This window comes from Harpia harpyja, chromosome 6 (assembly GCF_026419915.1).
Source record: "Harpia harpyja isolate bHarHar1 chromosome 6, bHarHar1 primary haplotype, whole genome shotgun sequence".
Lineage (NCBI taxonomy): Eukaryota > Metazoa > Chordata > Aves > Accipitriformes > Accipitridae > Harpia > Harpia harpyja.
In genome coordinates, this window is record NC_068945.1 from 613,086 (window position 1) to 633,940 (window position 20,855).

The 20,855-nt window shown below is 51.0% G+C and overlaps 1 protein-coding gene across 1 annotated transcript in view; it reads right to left on the reverse strand.

Moving 5' to 3' along the window:
- The window catches only part of LOC128142760 (lactosylceramide 4-alpha-galactosyltransferase-like), a 30,237-nt gene extending 29,953 nt beyond the window's left edge, over window positions 1-284 (reverse strand). The window contains exon 1 of the mRNA XM_052789158.1: window positions 266-284. The gene's annotated coding sequence lies outside the window, so the exon portion shown is untranslated. The remainder of the gene's footprint in view (window positions 1-265) is intronic.
- Window positions 285-20,855: the final 20,571 nt, after the last annotated feature.

The window sequence follows — 20,855 nt, forward strand, 5'->3', positions numbered from 1 at the left end:
GCCGGCGGCGGCGGCGCCGCCCGAGCCCCGGAGCGGGCGGCATCGCTCCCCTGACGGCCGCGGGAAGCGGCACCTCCCTGGGCAGGGCCGCTGCTGCTTTTGGGGTGGTGGCTTTGGGGTTTCTCAGCTTTGCTCCCTTCATAACAAGGCATTTTAAATCGCCGTACGGCTTTTTCTCTCTCCCCCACCTCCAGGAATTGCTCCTCTCACCCCACGGCCGGTCGGGAGCTTGTAATCCGAGCCACGCTTTTCGTCGCAATTTTACCTGTTGTCACGCTGCGATACCTCAAGCGGGGTCGGGATGCCCGTCGGTGGTTGGCAGCGCACGGCCCTCGGCCGGCGGGGGCTGAACCCGAGGCCGGCTGGAGACCCGAAGGGCTGGTGAACGGCGGGCAGAAGGAAGAGCGGGGCCGGACGGGCGCTTCCTACATCGTTTGACGGCGAGGCAGATGATTACAAAGCTGACACGAGTCAACAAAGACGTGAAACCGAAAATTTTAGTTAAAAAAAAGCAAACCAAAACAAAACGCAGCCCGCAGATGAGCTGCTTACATGTTGCAAAGCAAGTTTCATATCTACCCTCAGGCAGAAGGAAGTTTTGCCCAAATTATCCCTGGCAAATGATTGCTTAACAAGTTCTTAATGAGCGCGAATAAAGGAGGGAAATGTGGGCTTTCATTTAGAAAAGCACTTTTAACTGGAAGGCTGTTATGGGGTGGAGGAAATTGCACGGGAAGATCACCAGAGATTTTGGGAAGCAGGTTAGATGATAATCGGGAACGGTTTAGATGGACGTAATCCTACCTGGAGCACGGCTTGGACACAAGCTCTTTTGAGATGCCTTCCAGCCCTGTTTTTTACGATTCCCATGATACAGTATGTTATTTACATGTTACAAAACAGTGTACCTATGACAAACACTTCCATGAAAGAAATGTTGACATTGCTTTAAAAAAAAATACATTTTCCCCACAATTTAGTAGTCCAAAACTGCCCCCCCCCCCCGCCAATAATGTTAAGCCATTTCTTGTATGAGAGCAGGACTTAATCAAATTTGAAGTTAAAATGGACTTCAAGATACTTTTGTCTGCCCCACTGAGCAGAATTTAGATTAACGAGACAGAGTTGCTGCTGAAGGTGTCAGTGCTCACCCTCCTTGGAGCAAGGGTTTGGACCAGATGACCTCCTGAGATCCCTTCCCACCCTGGTTTTTCTGCACTTCTGAGCTGCGCGGGCAGCACCCTCAGCAGCCCGTGGTGCTGAGCCCAGAGGTGCTGTTCCTCACCTGGTCCCTGAGTGAAAGCAGGCGTCGGACGCAGGGGAAGGCAAGATGGGATTTGTGAACCTGGGCTGGGTGTGTTCAGGGGCAAACAGCTACATCACGGGAGCTGGCAGGGCAAAAGCGCAGGGCAAGTGCAGTACCTGCAGCGCTGCCGTACACAGGCACCCTCTGGAACGGCAACGAAGTGGGGAAGGAGGATCTGAAGCCCAGAGATCTCTCCAGAAGATTGCCAGAGCCAGGATTTAATTCCTGTGGGGCTACTGCAGCAGGGACAGTAAAGTCTTTGTCTCTGGACATGCAGACGTGTCTAAACAGCAGAATTTGGATCATGCATGTGCCTCCGGACCATTTTATCATTAGTTCCTGAACTGTCAGCTTACAGCCCTGTGTCAACTACCACTGGTTTGGATTTGCCTTAAAGCGCTGACACGCAAGCGGCACAGCTGCCCCCGTGCTTGAAGGAGGCAATGACCTGGTGAGCACCCCAAGGATGCCAGCCAGCCCCGCTTGCAAATCAGAGCTGGGGTACGCTGGGTTTCAGGTAGCCGAGACAGGCTGGAGGAGGTAAACGACCTACCCCAGCCACCCTAAAGAGCACAGCACCATGCAAATCATCCTTCAAAGCACCTGGCAGAACAGCATCGCCTGTGAGCTAATTTCACAGCTGCAAATCGCCTCAGTAAACAGTTTTTAAGTGCTTTCAGCTGGTTTTGATTTGATGAGCAGTTTCCTACCTGGTCTGTCAGCCAGTGAGGTGGCTTCGGTTTGAACTGGGAGAGGACAGCCGCTGGGGAGGGTTGCTATGACACTACAGGTGGCTTCATCTTCATCCCTGTTTCAAAATAAGCCAGCGAGCTGTCAGCCAGGGCTGAGTCCTGCTGCTGGAAAGGTCTGTGCGTCAGGTGCTGGCAGGAGCATATGCAAAAATTATTCCTCTGAAAGACACGTAATTACGGCACCGGTGTCTTAGCCTGGGAAATAAGTAAACGGCTTACCGAAGGCGGGGAGGGAGAAGGGTGTGGTGTGGCTGGCACTCAGCAAGGAGATCGTAACATCCCGATGGGGAGCGGGGTGGGAGGAGGAGGAAGGACACATGTCTGTTCATGGGGGCTGAAGAAGCAGCACATGCCAGAGGCTTTGGGTCACCTGCATGCAGTTCAGGGGGAAGGAAGATGGCCAGCGGGGTCACTAAGCCCTCGTGGTATCAGTCTCCCAGATATTATACATGCTTTACTGCTGTTGTACATACCTTTTCCTTGATGCACAGGCTGTAGCCTAGATGTCTGTGTAGCTGAAACGCCCGAAGTGGTAAATGGGCATAACCGAGGGCTCTGCCTTGCCCTCGGGGCTGTGTTTCCCTGCCCGAGGCCTGCCTCCGGCTGGCACCGGAGATGTCTGGTGCAGCGCTGCTCCCACCTTTCCGTCCGGCAGCTCCTCACGGGCTCGCATCAGGGGGTGGCTCGTCCCCAGGGGCTGCAGACGGTGACTGAGTGGCCGGGCTGAAAGACGCCCGCATCTGCTCTCCTTCCTCCCAGTTTTCAACCTCAGCTGTTGGCTTCACTCCTGCTGTCTCTTCTGGCTTTGGTTTTAAGCAAACCAGAAGCATTCTTCTCTCTTCGGAAAAGCAGATCAAACCCTCTCATGATGCAGCCGCCAGCCCTTGTCCGGTCTTCTCCTGATAGGAGCTAGATTGCAGACTGAGACCCTTAAACCACCTGCCTTTTTTGTGCTACGGTGCCAAAGGGATGGTATTCCCAATCAGCCACAACACAAGCGAAACTGGAGTGTGTTCCTGTTGCTGCGTTTTCTTGATCAAATTTCTGTGAGAGGAAAGAAGAAAAAAAAAACCACAGTGAATGGTTTTGCTAGCAGACACTCGGCCCTTGAAATGAAGTTGCTGAGCCTCTACCAAGAGATTTTTTTTTTTTTTAAATGAAGTTGGCAGATACAAATAAATCCTTTTAGAAGCATTAGCTTGGTGTTGTTAGGACGTCATCATATTTATTGATTAGTATGCACCAACGAGGGAGGCACTCTGATAAATTTTGCCAATTGAGTCAAGCGTGACAGTAAACGCTGTGTCCAGCGAGCGGATTAGAAGTGAAGATGTGATCAGAGAGAAATTGGAACAGCGCGGTACCTTCAGGCAGAAGGCAGGGTGGCTGCTACGTAATTTAAACCCAAAGGGAGATGTACTACCACAGGTGTAAGAGCCTTCAGCTGGACAAAAGGCCAGGAGCCATCTGCTTTGCACAAAAATGGGCCAAGCACATCTCTGCTTCAGCTTTCTACCCGGCCAAGCTCACTCTGGACAGGAATCAGTAAGCATGATGCCCATGTATCTGTAGCTGGCTGCAGGGGAGCCGCAGGAACAGCTGGCAACATTTGAGTAGTGGAAATCAAGGACTTTTTTTCCCACTCTATAGGAGCCTGAGATTGCAAAAGCTTTCCCTGGCCCAAGTCCAAAGTAAAAGAGTATTGAATTAATACTCACCTCCACATTGGGTTGGATCATATTTAAAAGTTTTGTGCTTATTGTATCAAATAATTTTAATTTCTATCGTATTTAAATAACTCAAAGTTCAAATAATGTTTCAAAAGGAATAATTGTTTTGAGTTGGAGGGAAAATATTTGCTTAGAAAGTGTCAAATTTGGAAAATTTTTGTCCATCTTTATTTCCCTGCACCACATTTTCTTCTATTTTTTGATATTCACTAAAATTCACTCCTTCCTGCCAGAAGGCCAGTTTGAAAGAAATGTCAGAAAACCCCAGATCCTTGGAAAATCCCAGACTGACTCCACCGATTATAGCAATGGTTTTCTAGGGCAAATTTTGTGGCTAATAATAAGGGCCCAAATCTGTAAAGCTGTAGTTGGAAAGAGTTGCCCGTTCCCATAAATCAGGTGATTCTGATCTGGGCACCAAGATTAAGTCACAAACACCCAGTGTTTGACTCTCCCCTGACCCTGTGTTTCCATGTATTTGTTAATGCTTACCGCTTATCAGACTAATATTACCATCCACAGGCGTAACACGGAGTTTTCCTAACATAAGGAAAGCAGTTGTAGCATTTCCCAGGTCCAGTGCAGCATGCAATAAAGTACTCCTGTTTTTCACACCTAAACCTACCATGGGGCATAGATGTAATTAAGACGGTGAGGGTGGTCCTAAAAACAACTGACCACTGTGTTCCTACAAAAATAAAGGTCATTAATGAAGTCCTCTGCTACTCCTTTGTTCAACATGGGGTTTAAGGGTATTTGTTGAGTTAAATATTACACTTCAAATGTGAATTACTCTTTACTCTGAGGCTATTTGGAAGTAAAATACATTTAGGACTATAAACATAGGCAGATGCCGAAGGTCCATTTGCAAAAAATCTGGCTGGCTAGTTATTGATCTGGGGCTGCTCCCTCGAGGTCCTAATGCACCTTCCAGAAAGCGGATGGTCTAGTCTGAGTGCTGGGCTTTGGGGAGTTGGACGTTTTAATCTAAAAGTTTCCTGTTGACTTGAAGTAGATGTACCATTTTGATATGAAACCTGTAGCAATTTGAAAGCAGCGCAGGACTGACAGATTTCTGGGCCACCGAAGTTAACTTCTACAGGCAAAAAAGACTCAAGTAGGGGAATAGGCGTGGGTACATTCATGCTCGTCAGCCAGCTCACAGAAATATTGTGTAATAGAGGGGGTTTTCCACTTCTTTGTGTGTTGCAAAGGGTTTGACGTTTGTCTGGGCTAGTTCCAGAGGAGCTGTCTTGTTTTCCCGTCAGCAGTATCCCTCCTCAGTCCCACCTCGGTCCCTGCTGGTCCGGCTGGGCAGAGCTCCAGGCTCCTGAGCGTGAGGCCAGAGCCTGAGTCTGAAGGATTAGCAGGTGCTTAAGCAGTGACCTAGCCATGTACTAGAGGTGCTGTATAAGCCAAAAAGCCCACAAACCAGAAATTACTCGGCCCCAGTGAAATCCATCCAGCTCCAGGATGGGGCATGACAGCAGGGTTAAGAGACCCACCAAAATACCACGAAAAGCACAGTCACAGAAGATTTTCACTCCCCCTGAGACAACCAATGCCAACACACAGCACTTATCAAGTTTAAAGTAAGTATTTAACTAGTGAAATAGAGTCCCTTTGTTCACACGCAGAACTGCTGATATTTATTGAGGTTTTCCTGGTCGCCAGCAGGCCGTTGATTAGGTAATATTTTCTGCAATTCATCTTCTCCTTAAAGCTTAATGGTCTTTCAACAATCCCAATGTCTTTCCTGGGTATTGTGTCGGGCTTAATTTCATTTGGTTTTAATTTGAAAAGTAGAATTGGTAGCCCATGGGTAATATTTGCCATTTCCTCTAATCACGTGTCCTAGCCACCTCTGAGTTGATGAGGAAGGAGGAGCAGGCATGAAAACCAGAGTGGTTTTCTGCTGTAGTCATAGAATCAGTAAACACGGCAGGACCGCGCTGCTCTTACCAACTGGTCAGGAGTAACTAACTCGTGTATTCACCGCTAACAGCAGACAGGTCTGCCTTAAGCCCTTGGTACAACAGAGAGAGAAGGAAAAACATCATTGCTTACAACGGCAGGGGAGGATTAGGAATTCATGACACCGCCATGACTGCAGGGCTCCTGGCACCGCGGCCTCCCAGCCCTGGGAAGACAGGCACTCCCTTTCTTGGGAAAACATTTGCTTGGGTTAAGAGCCCAGAGCAGGCACAGCCTTGGGGCCAGCTTAGGAGACTCTTGCACGGCAGACGTCCCCTGCGCTGTGAAGCTGCGGTCGGTGCAAACAGAAGGTGCCCACGCTTTCCCCAAAGCTGCTGCTGCCACTCAGGGCTCGCCCACCGCAGGCAGCTCGCTTGGAGAGCTGCGGCGGTCAGGGGAGCCTCGATAAGCATTGCAAATTTTTGCTTTCCCTGGCTTCAGAGCGAAAATAACAGCCAATCCGCAGTCGGTTAACTAAAATAAAATGAACCTAAAATAAAATGAAGCTAAAAACAGCAGAGCTGTGTGCAGTGGTGTTAGCGGTTTGGGGACGGTCAGCTGGAGAGGCCACGCTTGCGCGTGTCCCGGGCAGGTGAAGTTCAGAGGACCTTTCCCAAGCTGTGATGTCCATCTCCAAGGGCGGGGGTGGCGGGGGCAGTAGAAACTCATACCCTCTCCACATTTTCCTCAAGAGTGTCTAAGGCGGCAAATGCCAGGATCGCCGGGAGCCACAACTCTAATTTTGGCTCTGATGCAACACTTGGCCCTGGGAGCAGCGGCAGTAGGGACTTCCCTGCCATAAATCAGCACTGAGAGCAGAGATCTCCCAGCTGGAGGCATCGTTTGCTGAGAGCATGGCCCCTGTGCTGGCCTCTTCCCAGCCCTTTTACTCCATGAGTAAAGGCACAGGTCCTAAAAAAAGGCCGCTTCAGCTCTTTCCAAAGTGGATGAGTTGGCAATACACCCCGGCGCGGAGAGCAGGCAGCTGCAGCCCGGGCAGGTCGGTCTCTCCTGGTGCATCTTCCCTGTGCCCTCTCTGCACCCTCCCTGCACCCTAAGGGCTTTCAGGGCTCCTCTTCTTAAACAGAAATGGCAGGCAAAGCCTCTCCTGTGTTTTACACCCCTTCTGCTCTGTTCAACTCCAGGGCCAAGGCTGTGGCGAGGCAGTGCTTGCTGCCCGTGGCCAGACCTCCTGCCGAGGGGATGGCCGCCCCACAACATACCTGCTCCTGCAGCTGGAAATGGCCCTGCCAGCTTCCCTGGGATGGGAGAACCATCCCCAAACCCCGGTGCTGCTGCCGCACAGGTAGCGATGAGAGCACTGGGATAAGCAACGGCACAGAGATCAGTGGGGAAGCGAGGGTTTGGTGACCGCCGGCGCACGCGGTCCGGGTGCTGTCCCCCAGCAGCGTCCGCCCTCGCTTACACGTCGCCTGCTCCCGGCCCCTGCCTTTGCCAGACACGGAGGTGCAGAGCCCTGGGAAGCAGCTCCCGAAAGAGCTGACCCGGGGGAGCCTCTTAACACGCCCGTGGCTGCCAGCACATCAGGTACAGGAGCGAGTGCTGTCAGCTGTCACGATCACTGGGGCCAGAGCTGCCTTCTTGTGCTCTTACATGCTCCACTAACACGTAAAAACAGCCGTCGAGACCACTCGTGCCCTCCTGGGGCTTTGGGGATACCTAAATCATTCCAGGTGCTCGGACACCTTTGGTTCCTAGCTAGTAGCTTCCTAATTTTGGTCAGTAAGGATTTCTCTCAGATGCCGATGGCTCTGCATGTTAATGTCAGAACAAGGTTCGTGTCCTGGCTGGAAGCCTAGAGGTGGGATCTCGGCCACCTGGAGGGACTTACTGGGGGGGGTGCTTGTTTCAAGCTATTGTCTCACCTCCTGCTTTTTTTCCCCAATAACTCAACCGATCAATACATCGTTGCAGTAAAAACTTAAACTGTGTTTGGATTTGCACAAAATATTTGGACATTCTGCCAGACCAGGGTTTGGCCTGCACGCTGCATCTAGTGCCCTGAGTTCCCGCAGTCAGCACGAAGCTGCTGCACACCTGTACGATGCACCTGGCTAATTCTGCTTGCTCCCCTCCGCTCCAGATCCCGGGTCTCCTCGCCGCTCCGATGGGCTGTCCCTCCTCCACGGGGTAACATCCACGCGCAGGAACCTACCCATGGAGCTGATCCGGTTGCTCCAAGCTCTTTCTGAGTGACCGGCCCGCAGCAGGCAGATGTACCCCGCTGACGCACCCCTGGGCGCCCAGCGGGTACCCGGGTCCTGTGTGGGATGCTCCCACTCAGCCCTTCCCACGGCGCCCTGCTTTCCAGCTCTGGCTCTCACCCGGCCGTGCAGCCAGCCCGACCCGCAGGGACATCGCCGGGCTCCTGGGGAAGCCGGCCAGGAGCTTCACGGCACACCTGGGTGATCCTGCCTGTCCGGCTACAAGAGGCACATTGCTTCATCTGAACAACTTAATGGCAGCTAACGACGGCACGGTCCACCGGCGCTGCCTGGTCAGGATGCTCCTTCCAAAGGCCTTGAAAAAATACAGGGCATTCTGAACTGCAATGGTAACTTTTAAATGATTGCCTTGAATAGCTCTTAGTCTTGAAGCAAGTTTAAGAAATTAAAAAGAAAGCAAACCCCATAATAAGGAACAGCAGCAAAGTTTTCTGTCTCTTATCCCTCAAATCCCCCCACACTTTTAAGGAAAAGCATTTTTCTGAAGAAAAGGGTAGGGGGAAAAAAAGGCAGAAGAAAGGCCACCGACCCTAGTCTGCCGGACAGTTTTTTGGTAGTGTGTGGATTTCGCGGGGTGTTGGGTCTCAGCTGGGGAATTGCAACACATGTCACAACACGGGGAACGGACTCCTTCTGCTCTGTCCTGAGAGCAGGGATGGACATAAAATTATTTTAAAGTTGCTTGCGAAATGGTGTGCGGGTTCGCAGATCGCATTTTCCCTTTTCTAATGATGCCAGGGGATTGCCTCACCCATGAACATGAGACCATCTGGAAAATGTCATCTGGCGCGTTATTCCCTGTGCAGAGGGATATTTATAGATAAAGTAAATCATGTTGTCATGATTGAAACAAATAAGGAAAGGCCCCAGGGGGGTGGAACGCCTCTGCCCCCGTCTCTGTGCATGGCTTTGCCCGACGAGGGGACGCCAGTGCCCGGTGGCCCTCCATGCCCACGGGGTACCATCGCCCCCCAGAAGCTGGGTGTCCCTGCCGCACCACGCAGGACCGGTGCAGGACCAGCCAGACACGCGTGCCCAGCCGCAGCACCGGGGTGGCACGTGCAAGACCAGGCACACTGAGGCATCCTTGTTTTGCGAGCAAGCCGTGGCGTGATGCCTGCCCTGGTCCAAAAGGCGAGCGAGACGTTGGCTCCCCCCGACGCAGCTGGGGGTGGCCTGGCCTCTCACTCCCACCCGTGTCCAAGAGGGGCCGAAATACCTCACCAGCTCGGGCGCAGCCCCACCACCACGTGCGGTCAGCGCAGCCTCACGTTTTGATGGCGGCGACCAGCGGTTCCCGCACACCGCCGCCGCGCTCCCTCTCCTTCGGCGACGCGCGTGCCAATAACAGAAACCCAGAGGCTTTGCTTGGTCTTCACCCATCCTCCAAAACTCTGCTTTGATACGGCAAACTGAGGAACTGAATGTTTTCACCTCCAAAGCCAGTCTGTTTTGAAGAGCAGACAGGGGTACTTGAAGCACTCCCTCCAGCAGATGTGCCCTTCTGTGACCAGGGCCCCCCTCAGTCCCTTGCCCAAATTTGCTGCATTTCACCTAACTTTGCATCAGCTGGGATGGCCAATGGTGCAGCCACAAAAGCAGGTATGGCTCAAAAGTATGTGTATTTTGGACACAAAATGACATCATTTCAAAGGAGTTTCTCACAAGAAGTGAAACCCTTCCCCTCAGCTGAGCAGTTCAGAGTATTATTAACCATTTGAACGTAACCCACTTATCAAAATACTGCCTTTGCCTTCAGGCAAGTACAATCTATTGAGTTCAGGCCAGCTCTCACTGCAGGCTTCCTAAATTTATTAGTGGAAAATTAAATACTCACTTTAGATAGGCATGTATTTGCACATCTGCATCTCCAAAATGGTTTTGGGTTCTCCATTTGTAAACTAATCAATATTATTTGCTTTGCAGTGCTACCTCGGGTGACTGACCTACCACAGCTCAGGTCTGTCTTCCCAAATGCTTCTGGCTGGGGATCACCAAGTGTCTGTTTTATCCTGTATTTCCTTCCTGTTGAAGGTTTATCTCATCATTTGCAGGAGCGTAGGAAATCGTGTTGCAAGACAGCCCATTCCGGCCCACTGGCCCTGTGCTGGAGGGAAGGCAGCATTGGGTTTTGGGGGGTTTCCCCGAGGAAAAGCCAGGCGGCTTTTCCTGCTGAGCGGGTGTCACAGCCCACACACAGGCGGCGGTGGGGCCATCGATGCCAGGATGCCCCGGTGAGCGACCTTAACTGGGTGCCCACCGTGGAAAAACTAGCAGAAAAATAAGTCGCTCTTAAAAAGTGACACAGAGAATTATCCCCGCAGAGGTTGTACCCAAAACCCGCCGCCATCAGCTCTAAAAAAACCCCGAACGCCTGCCCTGTACCCAAGAGCCGCTTGTGCCCAGCGCGGCGCAGCTTCCTTTGCCATCCCGGCATCTGCGGCAAACACCGGCCAGCGCCGCGGCCCTGCACCGGGGTGTAAGGCTGCTTTACCGGGCCGGCAACGGGCTGCAAGCGGTGAAGCGCTCGCATGGGTTTCAGAGGAGGGACACCCCTGCGTGTACCGGGAAGCCCGAGGAAGCGGGTGGGAAGGGGGGTCCCCAGGCACGTTTTGGGGGAGAGGCACGCCAACAGGTTACGCCCACACGCAAACACCTACGACTCGCCACGGCGAGCCAGGGCTTGCCAAGCCGGGACGGGAAACCTCTGACGTGCCACAGTCGCCGCCCCGGTGGGACAGCGGCGGGAGCAAGGACTCCCTGCAAACCGCCGGCAAGCGCGGCCCCGGGGAGGTTAATGATTACACGTCGGTGGGAGTCAAAACCGTGACACTTGAGGGATGCAGCCGCCCCCCCGGCCCCTGCCCAGCCGTGTCCACCAGCAGCAACGCATGAGCGGCCCCAGGTCAGGTCACCCTCAGCTCCCAGCATGGGAGGCTTTAGGTCAGACCCCTCTGTGGCCTGGGGAAAACAAAGGGAGGAGAGAAAACAGAGTAATTTGGCAGAAGAACCAAGCTAAGTAGGGCTTGCATTGAACAGGTATAGCCAGACTGAGATGAAACTGGTCCGTGTTTCCACAACAGTATAGACATCTTATTTTCAAAATGTGCAGACCAGGAATGCTTGGTTTTACATGAAAATATCAAATAATGTTTTGAGCATTTGATGAAGAAAAGATGGTCCTCGGGATGCAGCACTTTGCAAATTACAGAGAAACAGTGATGAACCCCATGCTGGGCGGGGGGATGTTATCCATCAATTCAGTGGACAGCAATTTCCCTCTGCCTGGTTTGGGGGAAGCTGCTGCTTTATCAAACAAATACTGCTGAGTTTTGGTCCTCTCTGCAGCCATGTATCACACGCACTTGCTATGCAAATTCCCAGCAGTTTCAGATATCAGGAGAAGGAAATAGAACGCTGCAGCTGCAACAAAAGGCTTTGTAGAAATATTTTAACACCTCAAAAAACCCCCCCAAACCTGAACTAAAAGAGCAAGCCATTTTATACAAGGCACTACAGTGCTGTTGTACTCATCCCAGCGGACTTAAGATTAACACAACAAGCCCACGGACCTTCCGCAGCACGCTCTTGAAAATCAAGCACGTGCAAAACCCATCCCGGCAGACCTTGCCTGTCACTGCCCGCCGATTTTTGGAGCAGGGCAGGCCCCCCGAGAGCCTCCTGCCCGTTCCAGCAGCCCAAGCCACAGCACTTGCTCCCCACAGAGCACCCAGCCCCAGGGGTGGGTGCCTCCGTGGCCGTGGTTGGGGGCGTGCGGCCGCTCTGACCCCACCTGGCCGCAGGGACCCGAGCTCGGGCGCAGCTTTCTCCCCCTGCGCTGCTTTGGCCATGCCACTGCCTTTTGCCTGGAGGTGCTCCCTTGGTGGGGGTGTCACCCACCTCGCTGCCTACGGACGCGGCTCTGTACTCCGTGGCTGGAGATGGCGAGCAGATTCTGCCAAAAATCACACCAGGTGCCACCGATGGACCTCCGTTACAGGACACCCTTTTACTGGGCTGTCAGGACAAGCGGCCGTGTCCCCGAGGTCGGGGCCGGAGGGCCAGAGCTGGTTGTCCTCTTACCAGGAGATCCTCGTGCCAGGAGGACGAGGAAGACAGAAGCTTAAAATTGCCCTCCATCTGGCCACCCTGCTGATGGAAAAAAGGAAAAAAGGAAAAAACCCAACCAGGTACCTGCTGCGTAAGCGGCCAGTCGCCCCCATCTTGCACGTCTTTTCCAGCTGGGACCCCTCGGGGCGGCCGGGCTCCTCGGTGCAGCTCTCCTGATTGTGGCCATCACACGTGCCACCTGAACAGCAGGAAGAGCTGAGGGGAACTGGGACATTAACCTTGCTACTGCAGGTTTTGTAGAGGGTCAGGCAGAAGTGACTCCTAGTCACATTCATTTTAAGTTATTTCCTCAACTATGAGTGTGAGATTTTTTTTTTTAATTCATTTTTAGTGAAAACTTGGATTTTGCCTAAATGTGAATACTCTCATGCAAACAGGAATCTCCCTAAAGATACTTTACTGGAGGTTTTGTTGTGTAACTTCATTATATTCCTGTAGTCTGAATTTCTTAAACATTAATTTTTTTCATCAAAACTGATGCCTTGAAAAAAACTAACATACTCAGCTAACATACTCCCTTAAGTTAGCTTTTTATTACTGTCCACTCTCCAAATACCCTGCTGAATTTTCTGGCAATTAAGATATAATACAGACAAAAAGCCTTAGGGGCCAGCCGCGGGCAAGGCATGGAAAGGCTGGCAGTGCTGCGGCTGCTGGAGCCGGAACAGCCCTTCCAGATCAGGGTGCGGCAAGCTCTTTACATCCGCAGCGCTACCGACTCACCGGGGCAGGCTGTGGACACCATTTGGCCTGAGCCGAAACCAAACAGAAACCGTAAACACTGTTGACCAGCGCAAATAAAGGCTTGCTTTAACGTGTCGGGGTGTGCAGGTGTGCGCACACAGAGCGGCCGCACCTTGGCGCAGGGATCCAAGGCCGTTATCGTGGCTCCTGCCAAGGCTGCGGACCTGCTCGGGCACCCGACCTCGCACCTGCCCCGGGTCTAGATGGAGAGATGGGATTTTACTTATCTGCTTCTGAGGGAATTGCTAAATCGGTGGCTCGGTGCCACGGGAAGCATCCGTGGGTGGGGGGGATCTCCGGTGAGCCCAGCTGCTCCAGCCAGGGAAAACCAGACCCGCTCTCACCAGCTCGCCTGCGGGGCTGCCTGCCCGGGCACCCCCCGCTTCTCACGCCTTAGTATCTTGCCCTTCCTCCTCCTCTTCCTCCTGGCTCTGCTGCTTCGCCTGCAGCAGCCCCCCTGCCGCAGATGCCGGACGGAAGCTGACCCCCTCCTTTCGGGTGCTGAGTGCATGGCTGAGCATCCCAATTACTTCTTTTCTCCCCCCACCCATCTCTCAGGCTCCTTTTTAATCAAGTAAAAGATTTTTTGGAGCAGGGTGTGGGCTTCCATCCTGACCCAAGCAGGCAGGAATTGAGTGTGGGAGCCCAGTTTGGATGTCTTTTAGCTACAGCTCCGCGTTTCTCTATGAGGATACCGGGCTTTCCTCTCCACCGTGCACTGGGGTTACAGCCCCCCCTTCACCCCATGCATCCCCAGCGAGGGGATCTCTCCTCACCTGTACCAGTGGAGAAGGGAGACTGGAAGCAATCTGGGAAATGAGCTGTAACTTACCCTGTGCACACAGTAAGGGAGAGGCCAGGAAAAAGACCCAAACAACCAAACAAAAAAAATCCCCCACCAAACCCAGAAGAAGCTTTTTCCAACACAAAGCACAGATTTGATGCCAAGAAAACATTTTGTGGATTCCAGACTGTTCATGCCAAAAAACCAAATGGGGAAATAAAAGGAAAGGGTCAGAGAAAAGATAATTTCTTCCTGGCGTTTTTGATCAGTCTTTTTGGTTTTCATTTAAGTGCATTTAAGATGTCCTTCAACTGAAAGGTCTCCATCTTGAAAGAAAATATTGCCTCTCAGGCTGAACAACATATTTAGTTTGATCCAAAACTTTTTTTTTTAACCTGATATTTTTTAATTGCTTCGAGTGAGAACAAAACTTTTTTTCTCCAGTTTTTTTCCAAACTAATTAAAAAAGGGAATTATTCACATAGCTCTGTATACACTGCTCTGCATGATGGACTCACCAGTGTCCACAACAGCCTGTACTCACTCATACTTATTTGCATTTACATCACAGTTTTGATGCTTCCCAAAAATGACACACCCTTTTGCTTGAAATCCTGTAAGATTTCAGAAAACTCCCTTCCCTTGGTATTTCTGGCATTGTCTGCTATAGGAAAGGCTGCAGCTGGAGCTGAACCACCTGTATGTGTCCGCTCACGGCAGAGGGGCTTCCCCTATAGCCTGGGACCTCACTCTGTGCCGCTCATCTGCTGCCGGCGGGGCGATGGGGGCTGCAGCTCTTCTCCCCCACGCTCGCGGCACCTCAGTGACTCTCTGAAATCAGTGAGGTAGCTTTTCCTCTCTCATCCATGAAGACGGGCCGGTGCGTCCAGGGGATGAGTCAGAGCAGAGGCCATTTTTTCACTCCCTGAGGTGTCTGGACTTCATACCAAACTTTTCTTTGGGGGGGGGGGGGGGGAACAAAAAGTGCATTAATCTAGAGCGGTGCAGGAGCCAAGACTGAAGAAAACCAGGCTGCAGCCCAGGCCTGCTTGCTCTGCCTGGCAAAGTCAAGCAGCTCCGCGCTCCTGCACACTTGCTGCCTTGCCTGCCGCTCAGACCCACCTCCCCGGCGGCAGAAACCCGCTGCAACCAGGGCAGATGCGCACAGATCCAGCCCGCTGCCGGGTCCTGCAAAAGGCGGAGCGCCGCAGCTTTCACGCAGAGAAGGTGGAGACGAAAATGTTAAACTATATTTCTATGGATGCTTAGAAAACTTAGAAAAAAGAGAAAAAAAGCCAGAGAGGGTGATGTTTAAGATGAGGCAAAAAGCTACTGTAAACACTTGCTGCTGCTTTGCTACATCACCTCTTCTCTGTTGGCCACGTTTGATCAGAACAGCAGTTATATCTCAGTTATGCAGTTATATATCAGTTATACACTTACGTAATGCCTTACTTAACATTTCTGCCCACTCCCCATTTTCTCAAGCCTTGGGTGCATGCAGTCCCACCTCCCTGGTCCATCACGTCATTCAGCATCTCATTTCAGGCAAGCACATTTTATTTGCATTTGAAGCCTGCAAACTGGGTTTGTAATAGCTTCCAGAAACAACCGTTGCTTTCCATCAAAGCTGCGGGAATGAGATCCCAAGGCCGAGCAGCTTCTTCCCTGCCCTGCTGGGCCAAGAAAGCTTTCACGCTTAATGCCGTGGCTCCGTTCCTGCATATTGCAGCGGCTCTAAAGCAAAGCTCAGATGGCCTCAGACAGAAGTGAGTGCCAGTGTACATATCGTAAAAGCAATTACCAGTAGAAGAAATATGGGAAGGAGGATGCCAGGAGCAGCAGGGCGAGGCTGATTTTGGGAGACAAGGTGCGGTGAGCAGCAGTTTGGGGAGCCCAAGGATGCCCCGGCTGCACACAGACCCACGCTCGGTCTCACCGTGGCCAAAACCAGGTCAGTGCCAGGCACCCCATATTATTAATTCCTTGTGGAAATGTTTGCTGTTCAAAGCAGTGCAAGTTAATGGCTGTGCAGGAAGAAACTAAGGCGTTTGGGGAGCGGGGCTTGGGGTGGCAGTGCCCAAGCTCCCTCTCCAGCCACAGAAGACCCAGGCAACACCGACCAAACGTAAACAGCCCGTGGCTCGCCAGCCGCCTGCTCCTGCGGGCCCAGCGCCCCGGTCTCTGCCGGCTGTGAAGGGAGCTCAGACGCTGACCTGAGGTGTCGATCTCAAACCAAATCCCAACAGCAATGCCCAGCCCATCAGCATGAATGATGCCTACAGCCACAGTGCCCAAGAGTCTCAGCCCTCCATCCATCCCCAGCAGGTGGAGGAGCTGGAACTGGTCATCTGGGAGCATAAATTTGAATTAGTTGGTGCTCTCAGCAGGACTATAGCACTGTAACATCAAAATAACCAGCAGTGTATAGGTGAGGGAGGAGCTGGTGTTCTGCATCAGGTCTCACCTCCATCCACGCCACCAGACGAGGCACCAGCCTCAGCCAGGATCTCACCCCACACCGGCCATGTGGGTGACGGGAGCACATCTCCATAACTTTGAGAACGGGGAGGAGGGGGGGGAAGTCACTGTGACTAATATGTGCTGGAGGCCTCCCGCTGCCACTGTGGAAACAGCCCCGGGGTTTGTGAAAACTTGTAGATGACAGTTTTCGTGAAGAAATTTTGCACTCGTCTATTAGGTCTCGGGAAATGAAGAGAAATTGAGCACAGAACTGAAACTGGCATCAGTAAGTGCTATTAATGTCATTAAAGAATGGGAGGAATCAAACCACTGTAAGTACAAACAGTGCATAATGTTAAAAATAGCTGCAAGGCAAATCACTTGAGGGGAAAGAAACGAAACAGAAAAGGACGAGGGGTAGAAGTGCCGAGAACAGGAGGTCAGAAGCTACAAAAGCTAGCGTCGCCTAACTGGAAAAAATGATTGCTGAGAGATGAGCACAGATAGCTCTAGGCAGAAAAAAGACGTGGGAGGAGAGGAGGAGAAGGCGACGTGAGCAAACACGACAGAGAAGGTAAAATTTCCGAGAGACACAGGACATAGTTAATACTGTCACTTCAGGAAGGATAAAGAGCTTGTGAAGTGAAGAGGATGAGCAGGGAAGTTTGTGGAAGCTGGTTTTTGCCCACGACGCCGCTTCCGGACCTTCTGCTCCTGGTGGTGAGGGTCCAGCTTGGCGGGTCGATGCCCGCTGCTGGTTTCTGCCCATCTGCGCACCTCCCGGCTCCCCGCTCAGTCACCCCTCCAGCAGCTGCTGGCAGAAACCGGTTCAGGCCCGGAGGCTCTCGAGCCCCCATCTTCTGTGTTTCTCAGGCCGAGACGGCGAGCCGTCGGTCCTTCCCTGCCTCGATGCCCTGTCCTCGGCTTCCAGTCACGGTCTGTCTTCTTGCTGTGGCAGAAAGCCCAGGACAGGGAGGCGGGAGGACACACGCCCGGGGTGGCTGGGCGAGAGCTGCCAGACAGGCTGCGAACGACTGCCAGAGCACAAAGTCTTTTGTCCTGACCTCTGCGGTCCTCCCATCACCTGGCACCAAGCTGAACGCTCCTCTGGGGAGCTCCATGACAGACACCCCCGGCATCACCCCAGCCAGGCGCAGGGAGAAGGAGGCGCATCCTTCCAGGAGCGGTCCTCTTCCCTCCGGCCCTGGCAGCCTGGGACCCCAGGCACCCTCAGCAGTGCAGCCCCCTCCCGCCACGGCCGCCCCTTGCCGGCACTTCCATTTAGAAAACAAGCAGCTGCCAAAAACCTCAGTAAAACAAGAGAGGCTTCACAAAACTCACTCCCCTCCCAGGGAAGGAACGCGAGGCAGATGCTGGCAATGCCACGCGGTGACAGAGAAGTCCCTCGGGCAGGAAAAACAGGGCGCAAGAGGATGAGACGTTCATTAAGCAAAAGTGGGATGCCAGAGTCCGGACAAGCGATCACGCACGCCTTTTAATCAAGTATTGCCCCATCTTGGCCAGCTGAACTGCTTGGCATTCATTTGGTAGAAATGCCAGTAGGATGAAAGACACAAATAAGGCGCACCTTTGCAGGGGGGGAACAATCAACATTTGCTTTTATGTATTTTAAATCAATTTTCCCCAATTTCATTGATAATGTCTCACAAGTCATAAAGCAAAAGAAATGTCCTAGTTATTTGAATGCTGTTCATGTATTTTGTTTCCTTTGTTTTTCAATTCATTTGTTCATCAGAGCAGACTGGTTTCATTTTGTGGTTTTCATAAATTACCACAGTTAATGTTTTTAACAAATTTTTAACCTCAAGTCCTACTTCAGGAACATGAAGTAAGACTCGACCCATTTGCCAGACTCGAGGCCAACAGCTTTGTAAGGCTTTAACACCTTTATACCACACAGTGAATTTCAGAAAATAACCACTGAATAACTTTGTAACAGAAAACTGCCTTTAATTTTTTAATGAGGTTGGATACACGTAGGTAATAATGCTATGATTTAAATCATTATTTTGGCAATTGACTTAGCACTTAAAATGACCACAGCAGTTCATACCTCTAAACTACAACATAAGCAAACACAGGCAAGATTATCTAAGCTGAAAGTTTCCTGAAAACCTTTTAATAAACTTCGTAGCTGTAAGAATAAAACCAAACGCGAGTCCACCACCCCCAAACTCTGGAGGCCATGCAAAGCAGAACCATCTTGTGCATGGTGGCCCTTCACCCCCCCGAATGAGCAGCCCTCCCACCCCCAGCAGTATGTGACACACATCTCTGCTTCCACTCGGAAACTGCCAAGGTGGGTCTGAAGGATTTAAGGCCTTCCACTCAACAACAAGAAAAAAAATAATTTCAACATTATTCTGCCCAGAGGTACCCAAACCCTCTTTTCTCCCCCTACATTTTCCTTTTGGATATGACTTATTTTGCAGAAGAGCAGCATTTTCAGTATAAACTCATAGGCACAGATTTTTTTTTTTTTTCCCCCAAGAGCAGGATGTTTGGGTTCACTTTATCATTGTTATGTGCTTTAATTCTGCCCCTTCACATCCATAATCACAGGTTTCCTTCACATTTCAAGGTCAGTTGAAAGCATTTAAGGGTTTGGGAACACTATGATGGCCTGTGTAAGTTCTTCATCTGGCCTTCACAAACCAGATAATGGTGGTGGTGCTTACCTCCAGCAATGGTCTTCAGGGAGGAACTGGAGCTCTCATCATGTCTCAGGAGAGACTTCTCTCGGTGCAGAGAAATCCTATTTCCAGTTGCATTTACAGAAGCGGGACAGCAGCCTGCAGGTTTCCTTAGGTCTGCTGGACAACTGGATGTTGCTGCTTGAGTGCCCACAGTTTCGCCAGGCCTAATAAAGGGCAGACCCAGCAGGCTGTGGCATCAGAAAACTTCCCTCAGACATGATAGCAGCATTTTGTCTCCATGTCCATAACAGCTGCCAGGGAGGTCTGTGGAGCACCTTTAGAATACAGCTCAGAGCAAAGCTGTCCTCCGTTTGTAAAGAAGCTAAAACAGCTGGGGGGGGTGTCAGTGGTCTCATTTTCTCCTCACTGAATTTAGCAAAGGGTTTCAGACAGCAAAAACTATGGAGACAAACATCAGCTTATTTTTAAAATGAAGACAATTTTGTGTTAATCAGAATTAGAAAAAAGGGAATCGTTTCTTTCTCAATTCAGCCAAACTGGGGAAGAGAGGAAGAGATCTTTCCCCTAAGAAAAACCCAGCCTTGGTGAGCATTCCCCTGGGGCTGAAGCCAGGTTGCTACGATCACCTTCATTCTCTTCGTGAAGGGTCGACTTCCAAAATCTTGGGAAAACTCTCACTGAACATAGCCACGACTTCGTTTTGCCTGGCTGGGAAAGCCCACTCCAGCAGTTGCCCCCTCAGTTCACGACCTTCCACTGTGACTACACGGTTCTGAAAGACTGGCTCACCCCAATGATCAAAGCACCCGAACCAAACCCATCCCTGAAGCTGTGTTGCCTCTCCGTTTGATTTTTCTTACCCAGCTTCTTCTAAGCTTGAACAGGAGGGCAGGGAAAGAGGGTGACAAAGCATAGCCCAGGAGCAGGAAAGGGACATGTACCAATAAAAACTGCTATTAAATCCATCATCAGATTACTAGCACACAAGCAGCAGCACCTGCCTTATCTTAGTAAGGCGCTCAGTTCCATGGCAGTTATTCCCTGTTGCAATCAGATATTAAAAACACGTTCCTCTTTGGTGGATGACTGGTGTTAATTAAGATGCTAGCTAGAAAAATTCACCGATAGCTCTGCATTTCCTTTATTTTCTAATGTTCTCGAATTTGAGACAGAAAAGGGTGGTATTTAGTATTGCAGAATGTAACCGTCATCTTCAGATATTGAAAACAAGGAGCTGCACATGTGGATTGGAAAATTCGTGCAGTCCAGCCTGTTACAAACACAATACAGCCCATTCACTTCCAATTGGTCAAGCTTCTTGTGAACTGTGTGTCTCCAGAGCATCCTATTAATGCTTCTGGATCCCCCAGCATTGCTCACATTTGTAACTGCATTAATCATGAATTATTACTGTGTCGAGTAATTTTGATATAAACAGGAAAGAACTGTCAGACAAATAGGAGACATTATGAGCACATTATGTATTACCAGAAAGGAACGCAGAAATTCATATCAATATAATGAGAAAACTGAAAAAGAAAGCGGGTGCCTCTTCAATGGCTGGCTGCTATACTTCAGAAATCCAGCTCTACATCAGCTTTTAAAAGGGATTCCTATGCAGAGTTAGAAGTGTTAGCTCATGCCCAAGCACTGTGAGCTTCAAATGCTGCCTTTCGATGAAGCCACTACTCAGAGATTGCACAGAGTGTGGCAGATGAGTATGTTTGGGTAACAAATGAAATTTTTCTCTGCAGGAACACTGGCATCTCCACTTCCTTTCCCTTTTAACATTTTCAGTAATAGCTCCTAGATCTTTCCCTGCTATGGGCACATGTTTTGTCATGCAACTGGTCTTCACAGACCATGACAATGGAGCTTCTCTTAGCAACACGAGTGCATCAGCACCTTCCCTCTCTATACGTCAAACCACTGGGCGGGAGGTAAGTAATGGAATGGCAATGCATTCATCAGTATAATTTAATTCTGGAATCTATATAATTTCTGATCAAGCTGTTCTGCTAGCAATCTTCACATCCCTAAAGCACTG